Raw genomic sequence first — 13,563 nt, forward strand, 5'->3', positions numbered from 1 at the left:
GCAGAAATGCATTTTTCTGATTATCTTACTCTCCACCCAGGAGCTCACTGCTTGTCTCTGGCTCTTCCCATAATGCTGACACAAACAGCTCAAAAGTGAGAAAGATTATTTACCAATGTTTATGGGGCAGTATAAACGTAACACAGGGTATGGGTGAGTTTTGTTTCTTATATAAGTTTATTTTGATGAAATAATTAAAAGTTTTGAGTCTCTTTCATTGTGTTCCCAAATCTGAGCAATTCTTTTAATTAGCATGATTGTTTTTGCTTTTCGGTTACATATATGTGATTCCTAAGTAACGTGGTCATTTTCTCTGCACTTGGACAGGTCAAAGCCCCAAATAGACAAGAATGAGTGTGCATCTGATTCTAATGAAATGAGTGCTTCCCTGCATTCAGCCTTAGTCCATGTGTGAGAATAACTGACTGGTTCAATCTAGTAGAACCCAAAGACTCCTCAGAAAGATGAAACCCATAGATCAGAGCAGTATGCTCTTGCAGCTCAGTTTTAGCTCCTTTTCCAAGATCTCATGCTTTTAACCCTTGCCCAGGAGTTTTAAGGATTCAAGAAAAATTGGGCTTAAGTTTCTCAATTGAAATGAGATGGGGAAATAGTTGTATTTGACATCAGAAATTCTGGGGTTAAAATCCATTTTCTGAATTTACTGACTGCGTACACACGGAGAGGTCACATTACCTCTCTGAATCTTCACTTGCTAACCAACCAAATAGAGGCCCCAGTCTTTTCCTTGTCTGTGCTGTCTCAGAATATTGCTCCTTCCATCAGCTAAAATATTAGAAAATATTTTATAATGTAATAACAAAAATATTATAAAATAGTTTAGTTCATTAGAAAGCACAAAGCAAATAAAAGGAATATTTATCATATTTTTTCCTATCACTATTTTATCAAAAATTATCAGCTCCATATGTGTTTAAATGGCCAAAAGGTACTTGGTGGGCCAGTATCAGATCTGCTACATACAGCTGTGTAGTTTGTACACTGCACAACCAAGGTTGTCAGGATGGGACCCAGGGGGCCTATACCTCCAACCTGAGGTCTACTGACAAAGACTCAGGCTGCTTTACTTATTCATGTTTGCCAATTAACGCAAAAGGACAGTTTGTGTTAACAGAAGCCTGGATGGCACAAACAAGTTGGGGCTTTCTGGAATCAGTCCTAAATATTAAATTAAACATAGTTGTAATATTATTTAATTATACCTATCTCAAAGTAAAAGAATTAGAATCAGGAAACTTGGATTCTAGCCCTGGTTTTGCTGGAAATCAACAATTTTTACCATTTTTTTAGCTAGTTTGGGCTTCTGCTTACTCATTTATAGAATGAAGAGGTTATCTTCTGTTTATACTGGGTAAATTAAATAAATAAATATTTCTTTCATGCTCTGAAAATGTAGACATGTTCATTATTCAGTGGATGATTTGACTACCTTTTACTCAACTTTCTGTCTTATTTAAAAATGCCTGTTGATGGGTACACAAGGTAATGTACAGATCATGTAGTATAGAAATCTACACTTGAAATCTATATAATCTTATTAACTAATGTCATCTCAATAAATTAATTAAATAAATAAATATTTCTGACAATCTATAATTAGTCCCTAAGAATAATATGCTCAATATTTAAAATCCAGAATGTTCCTGTGGTTAGCCACCACCTGGTGCAAATGAGGTCCAATGCTCTTTACCAAGTGGCCAAAATCCACATCTACTCTTTGTCTTCTTTCTCCATCATATTTGGAGATTTCCTTTCCTCTCCAAATTCCTTTACTCCACTAAAAATAATTGCTTCCTAGCTATTGTATAAAAGATAATTGATTTAATTATTTTTTTCTTTTCTATATTTTTAATTTTTTAGTGTTGTTCAAGTACAGTTGTCTCCATCTCCCCTCCACTCCCCCACCCCAACCATCCCCACTTCCCCACCTCAATCCTACCTCCCTTTGGCTTTGTCCGTGTGTCTTTTAAACATGCTCCTTGATGACCCTTTGTCATAGTCTCCTTCTCCCTACCCCTCCGGTTACTGTCAGTTTGTTCTTAATTTTAATGTCTCTGGTTATATTTTGCTTGCTTGTTTGTTGTTGATTAGGTTCCACTTAGAGATGAGATCATATTGTATTTGTCTTTCACCACCTCAGTTATTTCACTTAGCATAATGCTCTCCAGATCCATTCATGCTGTCTAGAAGGGTAGGAGCTCCTTCTTCCTTTCTGCTGTGTAGTATTCCATTGTGTAAATGTACCATAGTTTTTTGATCCATTCATTTAGTGACGGGTACTTAGGTTACTTCCAACACTTGGCTATTGTAAATTGTGCTGCTATGCACATTGGAGTACATAGGTTCTTTTGAATTAGTGTTTCAGGATTTTTAGGGTATAATCCCAGCAGTGGAATTACCAGATCAAAAGGCAGTTCCATTTTTAGTTTTTTGAGAAAACTCTGTACTGTTTTCCATAGTGGCTGTACCAGTCTGCATCCCTACCAACAGTGTACTAAGGTTCCTTTTTTCTCCACACCCCAGCCAGCACTTGTTGTTTGTTGATTTATTTATGATGGCTATTCTGACTGGTGTGAAATAGTGTCATTGTTATTTTAATTCACATCTCTCTGATGGCTAGTGATGCTGTGCATCCTTTCATACATCTCTGGGCCCTCAGTGTGGGGAGGAACATTCTTCTAAGGATGGTCTCCCACTCAGAGTTGAGGAAGTTTTTTGTTCAGCGGATGCAGTCTGCTTTGATGTTGACAGCACAGTCATAAAAAAAAGGCACTGATAAGCTGGCCGAAATCTGTGGAGTTCAGGATGCTGTGTAAGAAATGACAAAGTGAGCCATGGGTGGGGGAAGAGCCTTTCAAGGCTGCCCTCACAGAGTGCCTAGTACTGATCTGGCCCTCCAGGGAACAGGTACAGAGGCTCATCACAGAGCACCCTCCACACCTGACTCCTGGCATAAGGGAGCTAGTAAGTCACCTGTATGTTCAGGTTTTCCTAGCATCTGGTGGATTTAGGAGCATTGTAGAACACATCATTTCAAAACTTAATATCCCATCCACCAATGTATTTGCCAATAGGCTGACATTCTTCTTTCATGGTGAGTATACAGGTTTTGACAGGATATAGCCAACAGCTAAATCTGGTGGAAAAGGCAAAGTTATTAAACTTTTAAAGGAAAAATTTCACTTTAAGAAAATAATCTTGATTGGAGGGAGTTTTGGCCAAGATGGAGGCATAGATGGAAATACTGTACCTCCTCACACAACCAAATTTAAGGACAACAAAGATTTTAAAACAAAAACACAACCAAAACAGACAGAAAATTGAACTGTACTGAAGTCCAACAACAATGAACCATTTATCCAGACCAGTAAGAGGGGCAGAGTCGGTGGCTGGCAAAGACGGTTCATAGCAGGGAAAAACAGTGGCTGCCAGACCAATCCAGGTGTGCAGGTGATGGTTGGCAGATCCCAAGCATGGGGTGGCAATAAGCAGACCCACTGTGGGTGTAAGGTGGCTGGCTGACCACGGTTACACATTCATGCACAAATAAACCAGATGAAAAAAATGGACAGTGAGATAGACTGTGCAATGCAGCGCCCCAGCACCAGGAAATAAAGCTTAACAGCACCAATTGAAAAAACTTTCAGGGACTGAAGTGCTGAGAGAGCTCCCAGACTCATAGGAGAGTTCATTGGAGAAACCCACAGAGTCCTAGAATGAACACAAGCCCACCCACCTGGGAACAAGCACAAGAAGGGCCTAATTTGCTTATGGGAAGTGGCAGAGGGACCAAAATCTGAGAGAGAGGAGAACAAATGTCATTTCTCCTTCTTTGACCCTGCCCCTAGTCACAACCCAGCAACTGGGCTGACCCACCCTGGTGAACACCTAGGCTTTCGCCCCTCTTACATAATAGATGCAAACAGACCAAAACATCATGGCTCAAGAAGAAGAATAGCTCAAAGCCCCAGAACCAATACTTCTAAGTGACAAAGAGATAGCCAACCTATGAGATGCACAGTTCAAAATACTGGTGATCAGGATGCTCACAGAACTGGTTGATCTTAGTCGCAAATTAGATGAAAAATGAAGGCTACACTAAGTGAAATGAAGCAAAATGCAAGGGGAACCAATAGTGATAGAAAGGAAACTGGGGCTCAAATCAATGGAGTGGACCAGAAGGAAGAAAGAAACATCCGACCAGAAAAGAATGAAAAAATAAGAATTCAAAAAAGTGAGGAGAGGCTTAGGAACTTCCAGGACATCCTTAAACATTCCAACATCTGAATTATAGGGGTACCAGAAGGGGAAGAGGAAGAGGAAGAGCAACAAGTAGAAAACTTATTTGAACAAATAATAAAGAACTTCTGCCCTGGCTGGTGTAGCTCAGTGAATTGAGCACAGGCCTACGAACCAGGCAATTGCAGTTCCATTCCCAGTCAGGGCACATGCCTGGGTTGCAGGTCAGTTCCCAGCAGGGGATGCATGAGAAGCAACCATACATTGATGTTCCTCTTCCTCCCTCCTTCCCTTCCCCTCTAAAGATAAATACATAAAATATTTTTTAAAAACCAGTGGAGTTTAACCTCCTGCTATTTCAACAAGAGAAATAAAGTGACCTTGGAATTTCTTAAAAAAAAAAAAAAAGAACTTCCCCAATCTGGCAAAGGAAATAGATTTCCAGGAAGTCCAGGAAGCTCAGAGAGTCCCAAGGAAGGTGGACCTAAGGAGGAACACACCAAGGCACATCATAATTACACTACCCAAGATTAAAATAAAGGAGAGAACCCTAGAAGCAGCAAGAGATAAGGGGACAGTCACCTACAAAGGAGTTCCCATCAGACTGTCAGCTGATTTCTCAAAAGAGACCTTACAGGCAAGAAGGGGCTGGAAAGAAGTATCCCAACTCATGAAATCCAAAGACCTACATCTAAGATCACTCTATCCAGCAAAGCTTTCATTTAGAATGGAAGGGCAGATAAAGTACTTCTCAGATAAGGTCGAGTTGAAGGAGTTCATCATCACCAAGCCCTTATTATATGAAATGTTAAAGGGACTTATCTAAGAAAAAGAAGATTAAAAATATGAACAGTGAAAGGACAGCAAACACACAGTTATTAACAACCACACCTAAAACAAAAGCAAGCCAAGGGGACAGCTAGATCAGGAGTGGAACCATAGAAATGAAGATCACATGGAGGGTTAGCAACAGGGGAGTGGGAGGAGGAGAAGTGGGGAGAAGGTACAGAGAATAAGTAGCATAGATGGTAGGTAGAAAATAGACAGGAAGAGGGCAAGAATAGTATGGGAAATGTAGAAGCTAAAGAACTTGTGATACATGGACATAAACTAAAGGGGGGAAGGGGGGAGGAGGTGTGCAGGGTGGAGGAGAATAAAGGGGGTGAATGGGACAAGTGTCATGGCATAATCAATAACATATATTTTAAAAAAAGAAAATCATCATGATTGGAAATGGAGCCACAGACATGGAACCCTGTCCTCCTGCTGATGTTTTCACTGATTTGGAGCAAATGTGATCAGACAAGTAAAGGACAATGCAGAGTGGTACACAACTGACTTTGTAGAGCCTTTGGGAGAGGTGGAAGAATAATGAGTTTTTATACAGTTCACAACAAATTCATATTAATTTGTAAAAGTTATACAGTTTGATACCATTTGCTTACAATTGCCTGTTACAACATAATGGGCAGATGTGGTACCAATTATCTGTACTTGCAAATAAACTACAGTTAGGGCTTTTTTTCCCCTTTGTTTATTGTTGTTCAAGTATAGTTGTTTCTCTTTTCACCCCACCACGCCCCCCTCCCCACCCATCCCTGCCTCCCACCCTCAAACTCATCCCCTTTGGTGACTTAATTGTTTTAACCTAAACAAACAAAGCAAAACATCATATGATGGAATTAACCACTGACATCTCCAAGGTCTGAAGTTCTAAGCCACCCTATTTAAATTGAACTTTAAATAGTAGGTTCATAGAATTGTGAAGAGTATGGGAGAAAATGGCATTATGGAGAATCAAATTCAGTGTCTTTGCTTTGAAGAGAAGGTGTTGAAGCTCTAAGTAAAGCAGCAACTGGCTACAGATCACTCCGTTCTGAGTGGCCATATCAGAATCCAGGATGCCTGACTCTAGGTGCATTGCATTTCCAATGACATAGCTTAGCTCTGCCAGTTACATCTCCTGCCATTCTCACTCTTGCTCACTAAACTCCTGGACCTCCCAGGATTGCATTCAGTGTCTCTGGGTGAATTAGGAACAGGCAACCAGGAGACCGTACACCAGGACACACAGCCTTGTGATAGATCATAACCTGGCTTGCCAGAATATTTTCATTTGTGCCAAACTCGTTTCCACCTTAGGGTTTTTGTACTGTTTCATCTTCTTGGAGTACCTGATCTCCACATATTCCTCCAGAAGGCTCCCTTTCTTCTTTCAAATTGTTCCTTTTATGAGAAGCCAGTATCTACTACTCCATCTGAAATCCTTAGTCCTGCTATTATCCTCTGCATCAGTGATTTTCAACTGGTGCCCCATAAGAATTTCTAAAACATGCAATACCTGGCTATCTAGTCAGGGGCACTGACTTCTTTTCATTTAGACTGTCAAATAAAAAATGATAACAGCCAACACAACAACAGTTGTCTGGTGCAAATGTATCAAAATTATTATATCTATTTTTTTATCAGATCAAGAAAAAATATATTTTTTGGAGTGCCACAGAATTTCAGTAATTATTTTATGTGTAACACAAGATGAAAAAGTTTGAAAATTGCCCCTCTATATCATGCCTGTCCTTTATTTTTTTCATAGCCCTTATCAGTCTTCAACATTATATTGGCATTATTTATTTTACACTTGATAATTATATTTCCTTCTCTATTTGAAAGAGTTCCAAGAAAATAAAAAACTTTTTTTCTTGTATTTTTTACTTTAACACCTGTTCCTGGAAAGTGTCTGGCATATAATAAGTGCTCTATACATTATGCCTAATACAAACAAATGAGTTCATGAATGAGCTATTCCTAGTTTTCAGAGAGTTTATATATTTTCTCTCTCTTTTAGCAATGAGCTTGTTGATTTGGGTGTTTCTAAGATATTAGATTAGCATAACTTAACATCAGTTTGAAACACTTTAAATGTCAACTACCTACCTCTTTTTCTCTTAACTCAAAGATGTACTTTTTTTACTCTCACTTCACAAAGCAATACAGTATATGTGGTAGTAGACTCCACATGTTTCTTCTTGGAATATAACAATAGATTCAGAGGTTGATGTGCTGTTTGTGTGCTATTATCAGTTTCAAATTGGTTGACTTTGAAAAGAAACCTCACCTTGTCTTTATTACTTTAGTTGTTGATACTGGGTTCACATTATTCTGCTGACAAGGATGCTCTAAAGCCAGAACTGTGCTCTTTTATGTCCATGGAGGTCTCAGCAAATGGTATCATTCTAATTACATTGTCTACTTTAAGCCCCAAATATTGATGGATAGTGGGTTTAGGGTCCCACTGGAAAAATACTGGCAGCACTTCTTACCTATTATGACATTTTTATTTAGTTCAATCTTTATTTTCCAATCTATTTTCTTTAGTCACTTCATTTAAGGTATTATTATTCCCACTAAAAACATTTTCCCCACTGTGTCAGGAAGAAGAGCCTAGAGATTACAGTTGATGCAAAGGCAAATTCAGAAACAATCCAAGCCAGACACTGTCTTCTGCACAGAGCCAAATCCATCAAACAGAGATGAAACAGAAGAGTATACCCTTTCATTAGTTTCTACCCACAAAAAATGGTTTTCAAGGGAGAAGGGAATACTTGGGTCTATACAAGTATCTTCCTGTTCCTCAGGGATTTCCTGTAGCCTTGGGGGAAAATTTGTTTGCAGATTAGGTCCTTCTTTGTTTTAATTTGGTGTAAGTTTTATAATGTGTGTGTGTGTCTGTGTTTCTATGTGTCTGTGTGTCTGTGTGGTTTTCAAAGACCTCATTTACTTAACCATTGACAAGGCTGGACTTCAAGATCCTTGGAGAACAAAATGTACCTTAATAAATATCAGTATTCACACAGCACCTAGAGAATATTCTGGCACATAGTAGGGGCTCTCTAAGTGTCTATGAGTGAATTAATCAATGAATGAGCAAATAAAGGAAATCAATGAGTTCATTCTTCCTACTTGATTTTTACAGTAAGGAATGAATAAAATAATTTTATTAAAGTAGTTATTTGGATTTATCCCAGCCCCTGTCTCAATCTGAGAAAATTTCAGACTCCTTGTAGAAACATTTGAGGTCTCCATGGTAACGGCATCAACTTCTCTGTCCAGTCTGCTCCCATCTCCTCCTTACAGGCATGGTGCCCATGTATACTTCCTCAAAGACCTGCACACAAAACTGTGTGGCAGAGTCTTTTTTCAGAAAACCCAATCTAAGTTGCATTCTAAGACTATATTTCTCAGTTTTTAAAATACAAAAGATTCTATTTACCCTAGAGAAGTATTGTGAAGATTAACAGTATAGAAAAGAAATATCATAGTTGGCCATCAGTGAAGGCTAATTTTCTTTCCTTGTTTTTCTCATAATTTGGGCCACATTTCAAGTTGTTGGTTGCCACAGAATAAGCTGCCAGCACCTACTTGTAGCATGAATGAAAAGTGTAACTGCCCACTTGAATGGAATATCCAGAATAAGCAAATCCACGGAGATAGAAAACAGATGCTTGTGGGGGGTATGGGTTATGGGGAATGGAGGGTGACTGCTTTATTGGTATGCACATGTCTTCATGTGTCCTTTTTTAAGCCTATAATGTGATAGCACATAAAAACCGAGGTGTTCAAATACCAGACCATCTCATGTGGAGTCTAAACAAAATTCAAAGTTCAATTTTGGTAGAGTTTGCTTGCAATATGTTTGGGTTTCTCCCCATATTAAAAGTAAAGAGTAGGTTTATTCCCAGATATTTAATTTTTGTTTTTGCTATATCAAATGGGATTTTTTTCTTGATTTCTGCTTCTGCTGTTTCATTGTTGGTATACAAAAATGCCTTTGATTTCTGGATATTGACTTCATATCTCGCTGTTTTGCCAAATTCATTTATTAGTTCCAGCAGGTTTTTGGTAGAGGCTATAGGATTTTCCATGTACACTATCATGTAATCTGCAAACAATGCCAGTTTTGTTTCCTCCTTTCCAATTTGGATGCCTTTTATTTCCTTTTCTTGTCTGATCACTGTGGCTAGAACTTCTAATACTATATTGAATAGAAGTGGTGAAAGTGGGCAACCTTGTCTTGTTCCTGATCTTAGTGGAAAAGATTTTAGTTTTTGCCCATTGAGTATGATGTTGGCTGTAGATCTTTCATATATGGCCTTTATTATATTGAGGGAGGGAGGTGGGGAGCACTGGAGGGGGGAAGGGCTGGGAATATAAGACAGACAACTGTACTTGAACAAGAATTAAATAAAATAAAAATAAAAATAAATAAAAAAAGTAAAGTGTAGCCCAGCAATCATATCAGGCTCATTTTATCTCTTAGAAAGGGCTGCAAGAATTTCCCCTTTACAGCTTCCATAAATATAAATGAGGTTAGTTACTTGTCCAGGTTGTAGTTGTGAAGGTTCTCCTAAGAATCATCGGTGCCTATTTTTACCTAGACCTGCCTCTGAAGAAAAGCTAGCATATTTCATCTTCCCAGTACTCATTCTCTTTTGAGAGAAAATTGAAATCTTTATTGAGCTTTCCTCGCCGGTTAGGCAACAATTTTTACCAATGACACTTGATCCTGTATGTTTTATATATTTACTTTAATGTTTAATTAATATATTTTAGGCACTATAGTAAATTTCTGAATCTTAGTTTCCCTTCCTGTAGTGTGGAGGTAAATTCTCTTTGGTGATGAAACAGTACAGTATTTTGTTTAAATATGGTATAGACACATTCACTTACACACACATTCCATTTTTCATGGATCCTTGATGCTGGGAGAAAAAGGGTAAGAAGAGTTAGATCTACCATTTTGAGTGTTGTTCATGTGCTACAGCCATATGTTTGGCATAAGTTGATTATTGTAAAAATGTTACATAGAAGTAAACCAACCCAAAGAAAATACTTATAAACAACAACAAGCATTTATTTTCATAGTCAGTCACGTGATTTGACTACATTTGGCAGATCCAAGCTGGGCTTTGCAAAGTGACCCTGTTTTAGGCTGTGGGTCTGCTGGGCTTGGCTCCAAAGGCAAATTCAGTGTAGATCTGCTTTCTATGTGTTTGTTCTGAAGCCTGGCATAAAGGGGTCATGGTACCTAAGACAATCTACCCCCAAAAGGGAAACACAACCCCTATACTGTAATTCTCTACAGTGTTTTCTACTATTCTCCATTATAACCTCTCTATAATTACATAGAAGTCATCTGTTTACCTGAGCTTTTGAAGAGCAATAGGTCTTAATCACCTCTGGATCCATTATACCTTGGAGGTTGCTTGACACACAAAAGGCACTCAATAATTGTTTTTGAGTTAGCAGATGCTTAAATGAATATAATCTGCATAAATCTATATCAATACATTCTAAAGGATTGTGCTAAGATGATGAATGGTTGAGTTACAGTTTGTAATTAGGACAAGTTTGACCTGCTTGGGCAGTTGTGGGATTCTTTGAAGTTGACATCACGGAGTGCAAATGACAAACGATCCTTTCCTGTCAGCATTAGGGCTATACACTGGGCAGAATGGATCACGGATCTGATACAGTATGTTTTCTTCTTGTATTCATTCATGGGAACACAGTGAAGTAATTGAGAAATTGCAACAAATGTCTATGCATGGCTTTTAGCTCTTTAAAACATTGCATTTTGGAATTATTAAGAAAAAAAGATCTGTTATCTGCAAAGCATTAACCAAGAAACTCTTCACTGACTCATCCAATCACTCCCTGGAGAGCAGTTCAAACCGATCCCATAAAGACAATCAGAAAGCATTCATGGGGAGTCTTCTGATCAGAGTAATGACATCTGGCTTGCAGAATCTTGCCTTCAGAAATGGCCATAGGATTTGTGAAGACTTAGGGTTTATATCTTCCTACAACTTTTAGAAGTGGATGATGGTGGGCATATCATTTAAGTTCTTTAAATCCCAATTTTCTCATCTGCAAAAAAGAAATATCTACTTGTTATGTTGATTATGAAGAGAAAATAAAACATTGTATGTGTAGTACCTGGTGATCTCTTATTTTTTTATGTGAAGCCATTTTCTTTTTAAATTTTGAAATTAGCCTTCTTTTATGGAATATGGATGGAACTACTATTCTCTTTATTTAACTTTTCTTTGGCTATTATCTTGATTTTCTATTGAAGTATCTTAACTTTAGTATCTTTATTATCTATCTAAATCTATCTGCTATCAGTATGATGTGGGTAAGAGGTTTTACATAGTTTATAAGGTAATCTGAATTCTGATTCATTTATGGCCAGTTTCTGTGGCTCAGTTATTCAATTCTGATCCTTGGTTTCCTTACATGACATTAAATTTTTGAACTTATTGAAAGTGTAAGAGCCTATAAATTCTGTATTTCCCTATTTATCTACTTATTTCTACTTATTTTCTATTTATGCATCCATTCATCTGTAAGTTCATCAAAATCACTTTTCATGTAAATCACAAAAAGATCCTTTAATCATAAATTGATCATTCATGTTAACTTGAGGTTACAGGCAAACAACTAAACTTCACAAAATCATTGTTAAAATTGATTTCAATGAAGATAGACAACACTCCAGTAGTGGATGGGAGAGATCTACACATTTTTATATACTTAGGTATATCATTTGACCACACAAAATTGAATTGGTGGCAAAGACATACATAACACACTTTGAGCTAAACCAAAAAATGAACATGAAAATTAATAGCTTAGAGAGCTGTTATTAGTATCTAATCAGTTAGAATAAGAGTATTTTAAATAACAAGCTCCTTTGACATATTCAAATGTTATTTACTTTATGTAAATCTAATCTACATAAAGAATTTTTTCAAGAATGCATATGTCCTATAGATTAAGCCTATGTGGTCTTATTTACTATTCCTTTTCAATATGATCCTCTATTTGTTCTTAAAATATAATCATAGATACCAGTTAATTCCACTCTGAATTTAGCCTCTAAGAAGATATTTCTCTAGCCTCATGACCCATGTCCCTGGGTGTTGCCACTATCTTAGTCAAGACTGTTTGGAATTCTCTCCTGGTGACTACAACAGCTTCCTAGCTAAACACCTGCCTTCACAGTCATCCTTCTTCAATCCAATCATTATACAATGTGGTGATCTTTAAAGATACAAATTTTATTCTAAAACTCCCACTCAAAGATTTCTCATTTTCCTTAGGCTAATGAACAAACCTTTCAGCAGAGCATGTATCATTGTTCTGGCCCCATCTATGGTAATTTCTCACAGTACTGCCTACACTAAGATAGCAGTGAATTGAACCCTGAGCTTCCTTATGCTTCTGTGCCTTTCTGTAAGTTCTTTGCCTTACAGGAAACAACCAGATTCTCCATTAACACAACCGGATCCTATTTGATCATTTGATCAAACGCCTCCTCCACCAGGAAGCCTCCTCTGACCTCATCATGCATTTCCTTATGAGTCTATTATAGTTCTCCCCTTCCTCGCTTCAAAGCCATCTTTGCTTACAGGATTTGATGCTTAACTGTACTGTACACTGTACTGTAATTATGTGAAAAAACATTTCCATTTTTTCCTCAGTACATTATGAATAGTTGAGTGCAAAGGCCCATAGTGTAACATAGTGCCTGGTGCATGTTAGGCACTTAGTAAATGTTTGTTGAATGAACAAAGTGAATGAACTTTTTAAAACAATGGCAATGTAGGTGTCACATACAAAATTTCAAACAAGAAAGAAAATTACTGTACAGGATGATTTGTCTAAGGGCTTTGTTTGCCTGTCATATTATGTCAAGGATCAAAGGATAGCATTTTTTTCCTCTTCATATTGAAAATAGCTTTTTTTTTTACTGTTTTTTGTCCTTTATATTAAAGGGAGCTTTCATGGTAGACTTTAATAGGACTTGATTGTCTCTGTATTCATATCTCCCTTGATATCCTGCTTTTCACCCTAAGTCAGCAAGATCAAAATCTTTTCCTAATTATTTTCACTACCTGCTGAAATAGCTGCTGCTGGGAAGGTGTCATTTGCTCTAACAATTACGTTTGTGGTAACGGTGCACATTCTCACGAGGCAGGGTGGTGATGTCTGGACTTCAAAGGGCCTATGCCAACTGGCAATGTAATTGTAGTTCAATTATAGCATAGCTAAGGTGGCATGCTATATTCTACTTCTGCTGTGTCAAAGGTAATTCGTTCCGGTAGAGCATACTGTCACCTTTACAGCAGCTCCCAAATTACACAGGGGATAGCAGAACATCACTCTTTAACTCCTCCAGTGCCCATCCATGCGAAGATGGCACCGGACAGCTGGTGGGGCCAGATTCCTTTCAGCATGCAT

At 37.8% G+C, this 13,563-nt stretch overlaps 1 pseudogene; it reads left to right on the plus strand.

The window, feature by feature from the left end:
* Positions 1-2,705: 2,705 nt before the first annotated feature.
* Positions 2,706-5,722, plus strand: LOC118988936 (phosphoserine phosphatase-like; annotated as a pseudogene).
* The last annotated feature ends 7,841 nt before the right edge of the window (positions 5,723-13,563 follow it).

Source organism: Sturnira hondurensis, unplaced genomic scaffold, assembly GCF_014824575.4.
Source record: "Sturnira hondurensis isolate 20B ecotype Veracruz unplaced genomic scaffold, ASM1482457v3 Scaffold0006413, whole genome shotgun sequence".
Classification (NCBI taxonomy): Eukaryota; Metazoa; Chordata; class Mammalia; order Chiroptera; family Phyllostomidae; genus Sturnira; species Sturnira hondurensis.